Source organism: Tenrec ecaudatus, chromosome 14 (genome assembly GCF_050624435.1).
Source record: "Tenrec ecaudatus isolate mTenEca1 chromosome 14, mTenEca1.hap1, whole genome shotgun sequence".
Taxonomy (NCBI): Eukaryota; Metazoa; Chordata; class Mammalia; order Afrosoricida; family Tenrecidae; genus Tenrec; species Tenrec ecaudatus.
The window spans coordinates 68862321-68875700 of record NC_134543.1 but is presented as its reverse complement, the minus strand read 5'-3'; the positions used below and the strand labels follow the sequence as shown (position 1 = coordinate 68875700).

Genomic DNA, 13380 nt, shown 5'->3' with positions numbered 1-13380 from the left:
CAGCCTTAGGAAGGTTGGGAACATGGCCCAAAGTGCTGTTTTGATGTGGTGTCTCTTGAGGAGCTCAGAATTCTTCAAGGGTAAGTTAGAGAGATGGAAACACCTGCCTTCAAAAGAGTCTATCACTAGATTGAGGCTATCTCAATGATATTTCTCATAATTTGATATCTTTATTTAATAAAGGTTTCCATGATTTTGCAGCAATACTTTAAAACTTACCCTTGTATTCTCTCCCCCACAACCGTCGGTGGTCCTGCTTGGGTAGAGCACTCCCAAGTGACAAGTCCCCACGCCTTTGGGGAGATGGCCTTGTTGCCATGTATTCTTATCCCTACCAGCTTGCTAGGCTCCCAGAGCTTCATCGAATATCCTGTAGCTCTTGGAAGCTTAGTGAGAACGAATTTATAACTTATGTTGATGGTGATCGTGACAGAAGGCACAGTTGACGGCAGCCTTAACCATTCCTTCTTTATTCTGCTCCCTCTATTTGTTTGGTGGATCCTGTTTCTGTTTGTTTCTTCAAATAAAATACCCTTCCATGTAGCATGTGTTTGTTTCCACTTCTGCATCATTACAGACTATGTGGTAAGTGTCTGTTATTTAGATTCTCATAGATGTATGTTTAGTTGGACAATTTTAGAATAATATGAAAATGTCTGTTGAAAAACCTATACACTTTCAGAATTCAAAGCAAATCCCTGTGGCTTTCTGTGAGCTGGTGGTCCCGTTCTATCCCTTTTGGAGGATGGGGGAGAAAGAAAATGATGGCAACGAGAATGTCACAAAGGATTCTACTTCGTGGCACAAAGGCTTTTGGGACTGCTAAGCCCACTCTGACTCCTGTTAGGTAAAATCCTGGCCGAAATCACTGGACAGCTGTCGTTCTCCCCTTTGAAATGTATCTTGAAAAAATCTTGATCTAACTTATAGGAGAGTTGGCATGTTTTTCCTTTTTTCCTCCACTCCCTCCAATGTAGACAACTTTTGAAATAAAGCGAGGGGAGAAATGAACCTTTTCAACGGTGAAGTCAGTGTATCCACACCTTCAAATATGTGAGGCCAACATAACTTTCTGCGAGGAGGACTGGTTGAACAAAATGTATATATTTTAGTAAAATTGCTTGTGTCAGGTTGAGTTCGGGTTAATGATCAAGAGAGTTACACAGCTACATATTTTAACCTTAAATCTTAGCATCTAAGTGAGAGTTTTCCAATAGAAAGACAATGTGAGCCAAGCATAGCAACACTTGTGAGAATGGCCGAGGACCGGGCAACATTTCATTCTGTTATATATAAAGTCACTATGAGTCAAAACCAACTTGACAGCACCCAATAATAAAATATCCATATCCATATAAATAATCTCCCATTTGCGACCAGCCACATTGTAAAGTACAATATAGCCATGTCTTACAAGTCCCACGTGAATGCCTGCCCCTCCCCCCAGAAGAATTTAATTCAAAGGATGGCATTGAATCTGCTGCTCCAGGAGAGGGACCTATCTGATTAGAGCACATGGGAGCAGATGATAGGGGAGGAGGAGAGAGTGGAGCACCTCCTGGACCATCAGGCCCTGAGGAAGATGGTCCCGCTCAGAGCAGACAGTCCACAGAGAGGACCACATGGCCAGCCCCACTATGAGACATGAAGCCCCTCACTGACCCATGGACCTGTGGGGTACTACAAGCTTTTCTTTCTTGTTGTGTTTTGTTTTGTTCTTTGTCAGTGGTTTGTTGTTGTAATTGTTTCGTTGTATATTGTTGCTTGGTTTTGCTGTCTTGTTTTTGTGCATGTTATTACCTCCGCAGGTCTGTCTAAATAAGATGGGCTGGATGAACAATCTGGAGGAGAAAACAACGTGACTGACAGTTCTGGGGGGGACACAGGATAAGGGGAGGTTGGGGGAAAGGAAGTGGTGTTAACAAACCCAGGGACAAGGGAACAACAAGTGATCCAAATTGGTGGTGAGGTGGGTGTCGGAGTCCTGGTAGGGCATGATCAAGGGTAATGTAATCAAGAGGAATTGCTGAAATCCAGGTGGGGATTGAGCATGATAGTGGGACAAGAGGAAAGTCAAGGGAAATAGAGGAAAGAGCTGGGAGGCAAAGGGCATTTATAGAGGTCTAGATAAAGACATGCATGTATGCAAATATATTTATATATGAGGATGGGGAAATAGATCTATGTGCATATATTTATAGGCTTAGTATTAAGGCAGCAGAAGGACATTGGGCCTCCACTCAAGCACTCCCTCAATGCAAGAATATTTTCTTCTATTAAATTGGCATTCTTTTAAAAAATCATTTTATTGGGGCTCATACAACTCTTATCACAATCCATACATACATCAATTGAGTAAAGCACACTTATACATTCGTTGCCCTTATCTCAAAATTTACCTTCTGCTTGGGTGCCTGGAATCAGCTCCTCATTTTCATTTTTTCCCTCCTCTTCCCTCCCCGCTCCCCCTCCCTTATGAACCCTTAATAATTTATAAATTATTATTTTATCTTATCTTACACTGCCCAGCGTCTTCCTTCACCCACTTTCCTGTTGCCCATCCCCCAGAGAGGAGGTTATATGTAGATCCCTGAGATCTGTTTCCCCTTTCTACCCCACCTTCCCCCCCAGTATCGTCACTCTCACCATTGGTACTGAGGGGTTCATCTGTCCTAGATTCCCTGTGTTTGCAGATCCCGTCTGTACTGCTGTGCATCCTCTGGTCTAACCAGGTTTGCAAGGTAGAATTGGGATCATGATAGTTGGGGGGGAGGAAGCATTTAAGAATTAGAAGAAGGTTGTGAGTTTCGTTATTGCTATACTGAACCCTGAGTGACTCATCTCCTCCCCATGTCTAGTTGTCTACAGATGGGCATTGGGTCCCCATCATGCACTCCCCTCTTTCAAGATGATATGATTCCCCCCCCCCTCCTGACTTTGTTGCTTGAAACCTGGTCCCTTCGGCCCTTCATGATCACACATGTTGGTGTGCTGCTTCCATATGGGCTTTGTTGCTTCTGGGCTAGATGGCTGCTTGTTTACTTTCAAACCTTTAAGTCCCCAGATGCTATATCTCTCGATAGCCAGGCACCATCAGCCTTCTTCACCACACTTACTTATGCACACATTCATCTTCAGCGTTTATGTGGGGAAGGTGATCACTCAATGATGGTTTTTGTTCTTTGGTGTCTGCTACCTGATCCCTTCAACACCTTGTGTTCACTTAGGTTTGTGTGCTTTCTTCTCTGTGGGCTTTGTTGCTTCCAAGCTAGATGGCTGCTTGTTTGCCTTCAAGCCTTTAAGACCCCAGATGCTATATCTTTTGATAGCTGGGCACCATCAGCATTCTTTACCACGTTTGCTTATGCACACATCTGTCTTCAGTGATCATGTCGGGGATTTAATAAGAATAAAGTACCTGTGCACCTCAAAAGACATCAGCAAGAGGGTGACAAGACAACCCACAGACTGCGAGAAGATTTTTAGTAATGACACATCGGACAAAGGGCTCATTACTAAAATCTACAACACCATCATGACCTGCAAAAAGAGGAAAACAGTTAACCCCTTAAGGAAGTGGGCAAAAGAACTGAAAAGAACTTTCACTAGGGAGGAGACACATATGGCCAATAAGCATATGAGAAAGTGTTCCAGGTCATTAGCCATAAAATAAATGCAAATCAAAACAACCATGAGATACCACCTAACACCCCTGAGCCCAAATCAGAGAACAGCAAGTGTTGGAGGGGCTGTGGTGAAGTAGGAACCCTCCCCCACTGCTGGTGGTTGTGTAGATTTGTACAGCCACTGTGGAAAGCAATCTGGCAATACTTAAAGAAAATGGAAATTGATCTGCCTTATGACCCAGCCATCCCTCTACTGGGCATATACCTGGTGGAAGCAACAAATAAAACATGACCAGTCATCTGCGCTCCAATGTCTATTGCGGCACAATTCACAATCGCAAAGACTTAGAAACAGCCTATGTTTCCATTGATAGATAAGTGGATTAGTAAATTCTGTCACATACACACAATGGAGTACTATGCAGCACTGAAAAGCACAGACGATCACATGAAACATGTCGTTTTATGGGAAGAGCTGGAAGGAATGTTAAACGAGGTACGACAAACTCAAAAGGACAGATATAACATGAGTCCCCTGAGGTAAGTACAATCAGCATGGCTGGAATAGCACAATAAACACCTATTTTGCAGTAAACGGGTGGAAACAGAGATAGTTGGAGGGAGGGCAGGCCACACCTAGGGAGGTACATGAGAGTCTGACATAAAGAAGGGGAAGTGGGACAGGTGGAGGGAGAAGCTGGGTGGGGAGAAACCAAGTGGATGGCACGGGGGGAACAGGGCACTAACCCACCCAGGGGGAGAGTATTGGCTGTGTACTCACAGAACTGGAATATGCATACGGACCCCACCATGACATGCCAAACCAGGAGGGCAATGTAACGTGCAGAGGAATCCACAAAGAGACTGGACGACACGCTGGCCCAAACCAGAATTAGCCCGACCCCCACCATCAAAGAGAGTACCACAGAAAATGAAAATAGATCGTCTGGTGTGAGAAAAGAACTGATCCACCACACCACATCCAGAAGGAAGCTGAGCAAAGGAAGGAAGAAGAACAGAGCAGACCACACCTGGGCCCACCAAGCTCAGAGGACGATAGCCCGGCTCGAAGGGCCCAATGTACAGAGAGGACCATACAGCCGGCCCCAGGGTGAGATGCGACATCCTGCACTGATGCATGGCCCTACATGGGACAGCACCAGAGACACAGTGGGGGAGGTGCAACTGAGCTGACCCCACTACACTGAGGCAAAACACTGGCGGCGTGCAATGGAGCGGCGGAGGAAGCAGAGCAAGGAGGTCCTGAGGGAGTATAAAGGACGGACTCTGGGGCCAGGATGTGGCATCCCATCAGACACATCCAGAAAACACTCCTAAAGGTCAACAAACAGACCTTGAACTACTAACAGGCTTTTTTTTTTTTTTTTGCTATCTTTTTGTTTTTTTCTTTTTTTCTCTTTTAAATTTTGCATGTCAGTGGATTTTTTGGTTAGTAGTTTGTCGGTGTTGCTGCCGTCGATGCCATGTTCTTATGTGCCACTTTGGTGCTGTCAAAGCCATCTGCATTTGTATGCACATATTACTATATCTGCAGGTCCACCTAGACAAGATAGGCTGGACAAACAATGTGAGAAGAAAATAATGGGATCAACGGTCCTGGAGGTACATGAGAGTGTGGGAGGTAGGGGAAGGGAGGAGGTGTTGGCAAACCCAGGGACAAGGGGAAAATGAGTGGTTCAAAACCAGTGGAGGGAGGGATTGGGAGGACTGGTAGAGAGTGACCAAGGAAGGGCAAGGTAACTGAGATGAATTACTGAAACCAGAATGAAGGCTGAACATGGTAGTGGGACAGGAGGAAAGCGTAAGGAAATAGAGGAAAGAGTAGGAGGCAAAGGGCATACAGAGAAGCCTAAATACAGACATGTACATATGTAAATATATTTATGATTATGGGGGAATAGACCTATGTGCATATATTTATAGGTTTAGTAGTAGGGTAGCAGGTGGACATTGGGCCTCCTCGTGCGCATTCCCTCAATACAAGACTCAGCTAAACAGTCATTTCATGATACCCACCTTCTCGACATGATTGCTGAAGACAGACTTTTGCATAAATTGGAATTCTATGATGCTCACCTTCCTGACACAACCGCTGAAGACAAATGGTGCATAAGCAAATGTGGTGAAGAAAGCTGATGGTGCCTGGCTATCAAAAGGTATAGCCTCTGGGGTCTTAAAGGCCTGAAGGTAAACAAGCAGGCATCTAGCTCAGAAGCAACAAAGCCTACATGGAAGAAGCACACCAGCCTGTGCAATCATGAGGTGTCGAAGGGATCAGCTATAAGGAATCATCAGAACAAAAAAAAATCTTACCATAAAAAATGAGGGGGGGTGGGGAGTGTTGAGTGTAGACCCAAAGCCCATTTGAAGGCCACTGGACATCCCCTGGCAGAGGGTTCTAGGGGAGGAGAGGAGCCAGTCAGGGTGTGTGTGATGTAGCAATGATGAAAAATACCACTTTCCTTTAGTTCCTAAATGCTTCCTCCCCCTACCCCCCACGATCATGATCTGAATTTTACCTTAAAAATATGGCTAGACCAGAGGATGGACACTAGTACAGATAAGATCTGGAAACACAGGGAATCTGGGGAAGATGATCCCTTCACTACCACTGGTGTGAGTGACGATACTGGGATGGTAGAGGGAGAGTGGGTTGGAAAGAGAGAACGGATTATAAGGATCTACATGTGATCTCCGACCTGGGGAACGGCCAACAGAAAAATGGGTGAGAGGAGACATCATACAGGGAATGATATGAAAAAATAATAATTTATAAATTATCAAGGGCTCATGAGGGAGGGGCAGAGTGGGTAGGTAGGGGGAAAAATGAGGACCTGATGCCAGGGGCTTAAGTGGAGAGCAAATGCTTTGAGATTGATGAAGGCAATGAATGTACAGGTGTGCATTACACAACTTATGTATGTATGGATTGTGATAAGAGTTGTATGAGCCCCTAATAAAACGACTTAAAAATTATTAAAATGTTTTTCTTTTTTAAAAATCATTTTATTGGGGGCTTGTACAATTCTTATCACAATCCATACATACATCCATTGTGTCAAGAACATATGTACATTTGTTGCCATCATCATTCTCAAAACATTTGCCTTCTACCTGAGCCCTTAATATCTGCTGCTCATTTTCCCCCTTCCTCCCCACTCCCCCTACCTCATGAACCCTTCATCATTCATAAATTATTATTTTGTCATATGTTACACTCCCCAACATCTCCCCTCACCCTCTTCTCTGCTGTCCATTCCCCAGGGAGGAGGCTCTACGTAGATTCTTGTAATCAGTTCCCCTTTCTACCCCACATTCTCTCCATCCTCCAAGAATTGCCACTCTCACCACTGGTCCTGAAGGAGTCATCTGTCCTGGATTCCCTGTGTTTCTGATTGCTATCTGTGCCTATGTACATCCTCTGGTCTAGCCAAATTTGCAAGGTAGAATTAGGATCATGATAGTGGGTGGGTGGGGGGGAAGTATTTAAGAACCAGAGGAAAGTTATACGTTTCATCATTGCTACCCTGTACCCTGACTGGCTCATCTCCTCACAACTCTTCAGTAAGGGGTGTCCAGTTGGCTACCATTGGGCTTTCAGTCTCCACTCTGCACTCATCCACATTTTCAATGATACGATTTTTTGTTCCTTGATGCTTGATACCTGATCCCTTCGACAGCTTGTGGTCACACAGGCTGGTGTGTTTCTTCCATGTGGGCTTTGTTGCTTCTGAGCTAGATGGCTACTTGTTTATCTCCAAGCCTTTAAGACCCCAGACACTATATCTTTTGAAAGCTGGGCACCATCAGCTTTCTTCATCACATTTGCTTATGCACACGTTTGTCTTCATTGATCTTATCAGGGAGGTGGGCACCCAATGATGTGATTTTTTTTTAAAATTGAAGGATGTGATTGTCATGTAAATCATTGGTTCTCAACCTTCTTAATGCCGAGGCCCTTTAATACAGTTCCTCATATAGTGATGACCCCCAACCATAAAATTATTTTCGTTGTTACTTCACAACTGCAGTTTTGCTACTGTTATGAATCATCACGTAAATATATAATATGTAGGATGTATTTTCAATGTTACAAATTGAACATAATTAAAGCATAGTGATGAATCACAAAAACCATATATAATTAAATATTGTGAAATATTTATTTCTAATGACAAATAAATGATATTTTGTCTTAAGAATATAATGGTTAATGTAAAATGAAGTCCTAGAAAAACAATAAAGTGATGTGTAATGGGAGAAAAAAAGATTTTATAATGCTTTAGATCTTAAATCTAAATTAATTAAAAGAAAAAAAATCAGTTCCTCAATTACACTAGTCATATTTTAGTGCCTGGGTAGCCACATGCATCTACTGGGTGTGTTATTGGGTTAAGTCCTTGTGTATTTTATTCAGAGTTTTAGTGCTATTTTAATAATCCTTTTGCATGTAGTTATTTTAAAAATAATAACAACAAAGATAAATTTCTTTCTATAGATCTACTAGAAATTCACATAAATAAAACACTTTTTTAGGGGACTCATTGCCAAGAGCATTTATTTCCTTAATTGTAGCAAATGTGTGTGTTTTGAGACTGTGACCATCGGATCAGCCAGCGGATTTCAAAAATAAATAAGAATATCTCACTTTGAGTCCCGACATAAAATATAAGTAAATCCAAGCTTTTGTAAGAATCTCAAGCCATGAAGTGGATGGCACAGGACTTTGAGGAGGGGATGTATGAGTTTCCTATGTGTGGTGTAGGACAGCAATAATTATCTTTGACTATATTAATTTGTAAAAATAAACATTTTGTAATCTTAATCCATAGCATTGTAAAACATACGATTTTAAAATTAACTAGAGGGAAAGGAGATTTTTCCTTCTTATTTTGTCCAGTTCTTTGTTTTCCCCACAATAAAAAAAGAATACTGTTGTCATCTCTAAAGACCTACTAGGATACAAACATTAAAAAATAAGCCCTTAAATATGAAATGGTTTAATTGTATACCTGCATATTTTCCTAAATCAACCCTATAATATCTAAGTTAGGTGATGTACTAAATCCTCTCTGACTCTCATGAGGTACTTTCCACACTGGATAGCAAACTGTGAGCTCTATGCATAATAATAATTCCTCATTCATTTGTGAGGAGTTTATATGTCACCTTTGGCTGGGAAATTAATGGCATTAAAAAGAGTACAAATGTTCATGAGACACATGACAGGGTAGAAATGACAGAAATATAAGTCACTGTGATCAGTTCTTTGGGCACAAGCATTACATACATGCTATTTGTATGGCATACGTGTGACTCTGATTAGCACAAATATATTTTACTGCTTCAGGGAGGACATGGCAAACAGTCACTCCATGATTAGTTCTTTTTCCTCCCTGTTTCTTCCTTTAGTTTTAACAAAGATTTTTTTTTTTAAACGCAATGACTTTTGGTTTCTAAATGATGTTGTACAAGGAATATGCACTGCTCATAATACATAATCCTGTAAAGAACAAGTAATGGGCCTTTTCAATGGTGAGATAATCATACACACACGCACACACACACACACACACACGGAGCTACTCTGGCAATACTGAAGCTAATGCACTGAGAAAAAGAAGGGTAACTCATTAAAAAAATATGGAAGAGCACTGTTCAGACTTCCCCCTTCTCTGTAAGCTGCCACCACTCCCTGCCTCTCTGAAAGAGTGCCCTTGGCAACCACCCGTGCAGCACAACTCCATCCCTTAGACAGATTAATGAAACCTGTAGAAGATACCTGACCAAAGACAATTCCAAAGGAATTTAACGGAGCGATGACTGTTCAGTGAACCGGCCAGGAAGAAACCGAGTGCACACCCAAATTAGGATGATTTGGAGTTGTTGTTGTTCAGTTGGCTCTGACTCCTGGTATAACAGAATGACACATCAGGTCTAGTCTGTACCATCCTCACAAATGGTGGTACATTTGAGCACATTGTTTCAGCCTGCGTTAGTCTGGGAAGACTAGAGAAACAAATCCCGAGACACTCATGTGTGTAAGAGAGAACTTTATATCAAAGAGCAATTGTACATTAAGAAAACATCCCAGCCCAGTCCAGGTTAAGTCCATACATCTGATATTAGCCCATATGTCCATTACCAGTGTATAAATTCTTCTTCAGACTCATGCGGCACATGCAACTGAATGCAGAAAGAAAGATCACAGTCCAGTGGGTGGAAAGTCTTGTGGATCCAGTGGTGGTGGAAATATCTCAGCGTTGGCATGGGTCTCCACATGGCTCCTCCAGTTCCCAGAGCCCTGGCTCCATCAGCATAGCCCATTTGGCTTGTCAGCAGGAAGACGAAGCAGAGAATGTCTGGCCTCCAGTGAGCTATTTATCTCCTTTGCGCTTCTAAATGAGGTCATCTAGCTGTGACCTGATTGACAGGCTAGACTCCACGCCTCTTCAAGTTGACAGATTATGCAACAACCACACAGCTGTTGTGGCAATCCACGTCAAACAAAACCTGTCTCTGCTGATCATCTACTCTTCCTAATATGATATCCCTTTATAAAAATTGGTCTTTTCTAATGGCATGTCCATAGTAAGGAAGATAAAATTTCATCATGCTGATTTTTATGAACTAATCACAATGGTATGGACAGGATAAATGTAAACCATAAGAACGAATGCAGGGCTTCTCAGCATGGCTGCCAGGAGCTGGGAGTACAAGGGGAACTCTCTGTCACGCAGATGGGTGGCAGCAGAGGAACCTGTGGGCCTCTGAGCTGGACCCATCAAGAAGCAACAAAGCCAGTTACAAAAATGTATAAATGTCATCATGATCATTTTTTTTATTTGTCAAAGGATGATTATAGAAAAACCACTAAAATCAAAACTGTGTGTTACAAGGGGAATCAGCTGATTTCAACTCATACTGACTTCATATCTAATAGAATGAAATGCTGCTCGGAGGTTATGGTAGGGGAGACTGGGAAGCTAATAGCGATGAGTACAAGATTGAAAAAATGTTCTAAGATTTATTACGGTGATGATTGTACAACTCTTTTTGATATGTATGATATGTGAATTAAATGCCAGTAAAACTGTTGGGAAAAAGAAATATTGCTCAGTGCTTGGCCATTCTCACAAATGTTGCTATGTTTGGCTCACTTTATCTTTTGATTGGAAAGCTCTTGGTTGGATGCGAAGTTTTAAAGTTAAAACACTAGGTTTAGTTTTACCATAGGGTAGGTAGCATTGCAAGAGCGGTGAGCAAAGATATCGCTACTACTTAAAGACGTACAAAAGGCAGGCAAATCATCTGCACTTGAAAACTCAGTTGCATTTATATAAACTTGGTGTTACCCACCGTGTGCTGTTTTTGTTTTGTTAGCTGATGTCAAATAGGCCCCTGAGTCATGAGGATGCCTCGCCGGCACAATGGAACAAGATGCCGCTTGCGCCTGCACCATCCCTGTCATCAGTTGTGGGTCAGACAGTTGTGATCCATAGGCTTTTCATCGACTGGTATTTGAAAGTACATTGTCATCTCTTTCTGCCTAGTCTATCTTAGTTTGGAAGCTCCCCTGAAAGCTATCTAGCATCAAAGCACCATGCAAACCACCTCCACTGATGTATGATGACAGTGCGTGAGGTACACTGGCCAGGTGTCAAGCTGGGGATAAAACCCTCCTGCCACCAAGTTGATTCCAACTCATAGTGAACCTATAGTGCCGGGGTAGGATTGCCTGGAGGGGGTTTCTAGACTACAGATCTTTACAGGAGCAGACAACTTCATCAGTGTCTGGTGGATTTGAACCGCCAACTCTGTGGTTGGCAGTCCAATGCTTATCCAATAGTGCCAGATATATAAGTGAGTGAATTAATCCCTCGTTAATTCACTCACTTACATATGTTTTAATAACATCATTTTCTACAAGATAATTGTATTGTCCATGTTTTGAACTGAGAACATCAACAAGTCTCATTTGGTGCTCCTTAAACAATCGTTCATAAGATGCATCGACCCTTAGGATGAGGCCACCATCCCTATTAAGTCTAACAAAAATATTCTTTGTGATATCCAAAGTGGAATCTACTGAATTTAATTCCAAAAGCAAATTAGGAACGTTACATTGACTCAAACACACAGCGAGCTTTCCCTCCAAGCTGTCCAAGTCACAGCTGAAGATACCGTGCAGTCTGTTCCAAGAACCAAGGCTGAGAGAGATGGGTACGCAGATATGCTCAAGTCGTTTCCATGCCTGCGTCTTTGTTCGTTTGATAACAATGAAATGGAATCCTCAAACATTAGGAATTGTCAACTCAATCTTAAAGAAAACCAAGCGTCCCAATGGAAAACAAATATTGCGTTTCTCAGGACAGTGTTGGAAAGAGGCTGAAGCTGTTTAAAGAGATAGTGCCTTAAAAATCACCAACACGAAATTAAAATTACAAAGAGCTCCGCCCCCTCCCCACCTCCCCAGGTGAATCTACTGCCGATAAAATAACGCACATGCCTGCAGTATAATAAATACTAACAATGCCTTGAGATCTCCCCGTATTCCATTTTATGCCTCTTTTCCCCCCTTAGGACAAGAGACACAAACTGGAAAGTTTGGGTCATATGGCTCATGGCACCACTGCTATGTCTGGAATGCTCTTCTACATATCCTGTTGCTTTAAGACTCACAGGCCGGCTAAAGCAGCTGGGACAGTCTCATTTGCACTTTCACAGTTGTAGAGGGATTTTCAAGAGTTAGAACAATTTTCCGTAATATTCTGTATTCACATAGAGGTTCTGAAGTGTGACAGTTACACCTTTTCACACTTCTTAGCAGCCTGACAATTTGGAAGTAATTTCAGACAAATCAACAAAATTAAACAAATGACAACAGACAGGCATTCTTGGGCACTCCAGAGAATCTACTTTGCAACCATTTTTTACTGCCTGTTTGCAGCTTTATACCCTTTTAAGATTATTTTGCTAAAAAAAAAAAAACACCCCTACACATGGCTGTTTCTAGCCTTGTGAAAATCATCACTTCAAAAAAATCATCTTATGCACTCTATACAATGAATAAACAAATCTCATGGAACCAGGTGGGTTTCAGAAGTGTCACCCATTTTTAAAAAGTTCAATAAGGATATCTGACCATAATTTATTTTATCCAAATAAATGGATATCATTTTCCAGGGTTTGAATATAAAGGGGCTTCAAAAAGCTCATGGGAAAATTGAATGAAGATAATGGAATTTGTCCAAAAAATTTCTGAAGCCACCATATAATTTCACTCTGATAAAATTAGAGAAAAACAACAATGAACAACTAATGTTACTTAAAGGTAAAATTTTCATATAAGTTCATTAAAATTAATGTTCCATCCCATTCATAAAGTGCATGGAAACTATACTAATTCAGGATACTAAAAAAATCAGACACGAGGACGTTTAAATCAGAAGCAATGAGCAAAGAAGCCCATGTACATATATAGAACTTTAACACATCACACACACGCACACACCACAACAAATAAACACTTAAAGGGCATGGGATGTATAAACTGAGCTAATGGGTTGGAAAACAGATGGAGTCATATAGAATAAACTTATTTGAGCCATTAATTTTTGATGGCCCCGAGGGGACAAGTTCTGGGGCCCTGAGGGAGCAGGCGATGTCACAGGGAGGTGGGAGGTTAAACCTGAGCAGAAGACCTTGCTGCGGGATTTTAAGAGGGAGCTAG

At 41.9% G+C, this 13380-nt stretch overlaps 1 protein-coding gene across 1 annotated transcript in view; it reads right to left on the bottom strand.

Annotated features, from left to right (window-relative positions):
* SLC25A21 (solute carrier family 25 member 21) overlaps positions 1–13380 on the bottom strand; it is a 584085-nt gene that overhangs the window by 209602 nt on the left and 361103 nt on the right. The window lies entirely within an intron of this gene.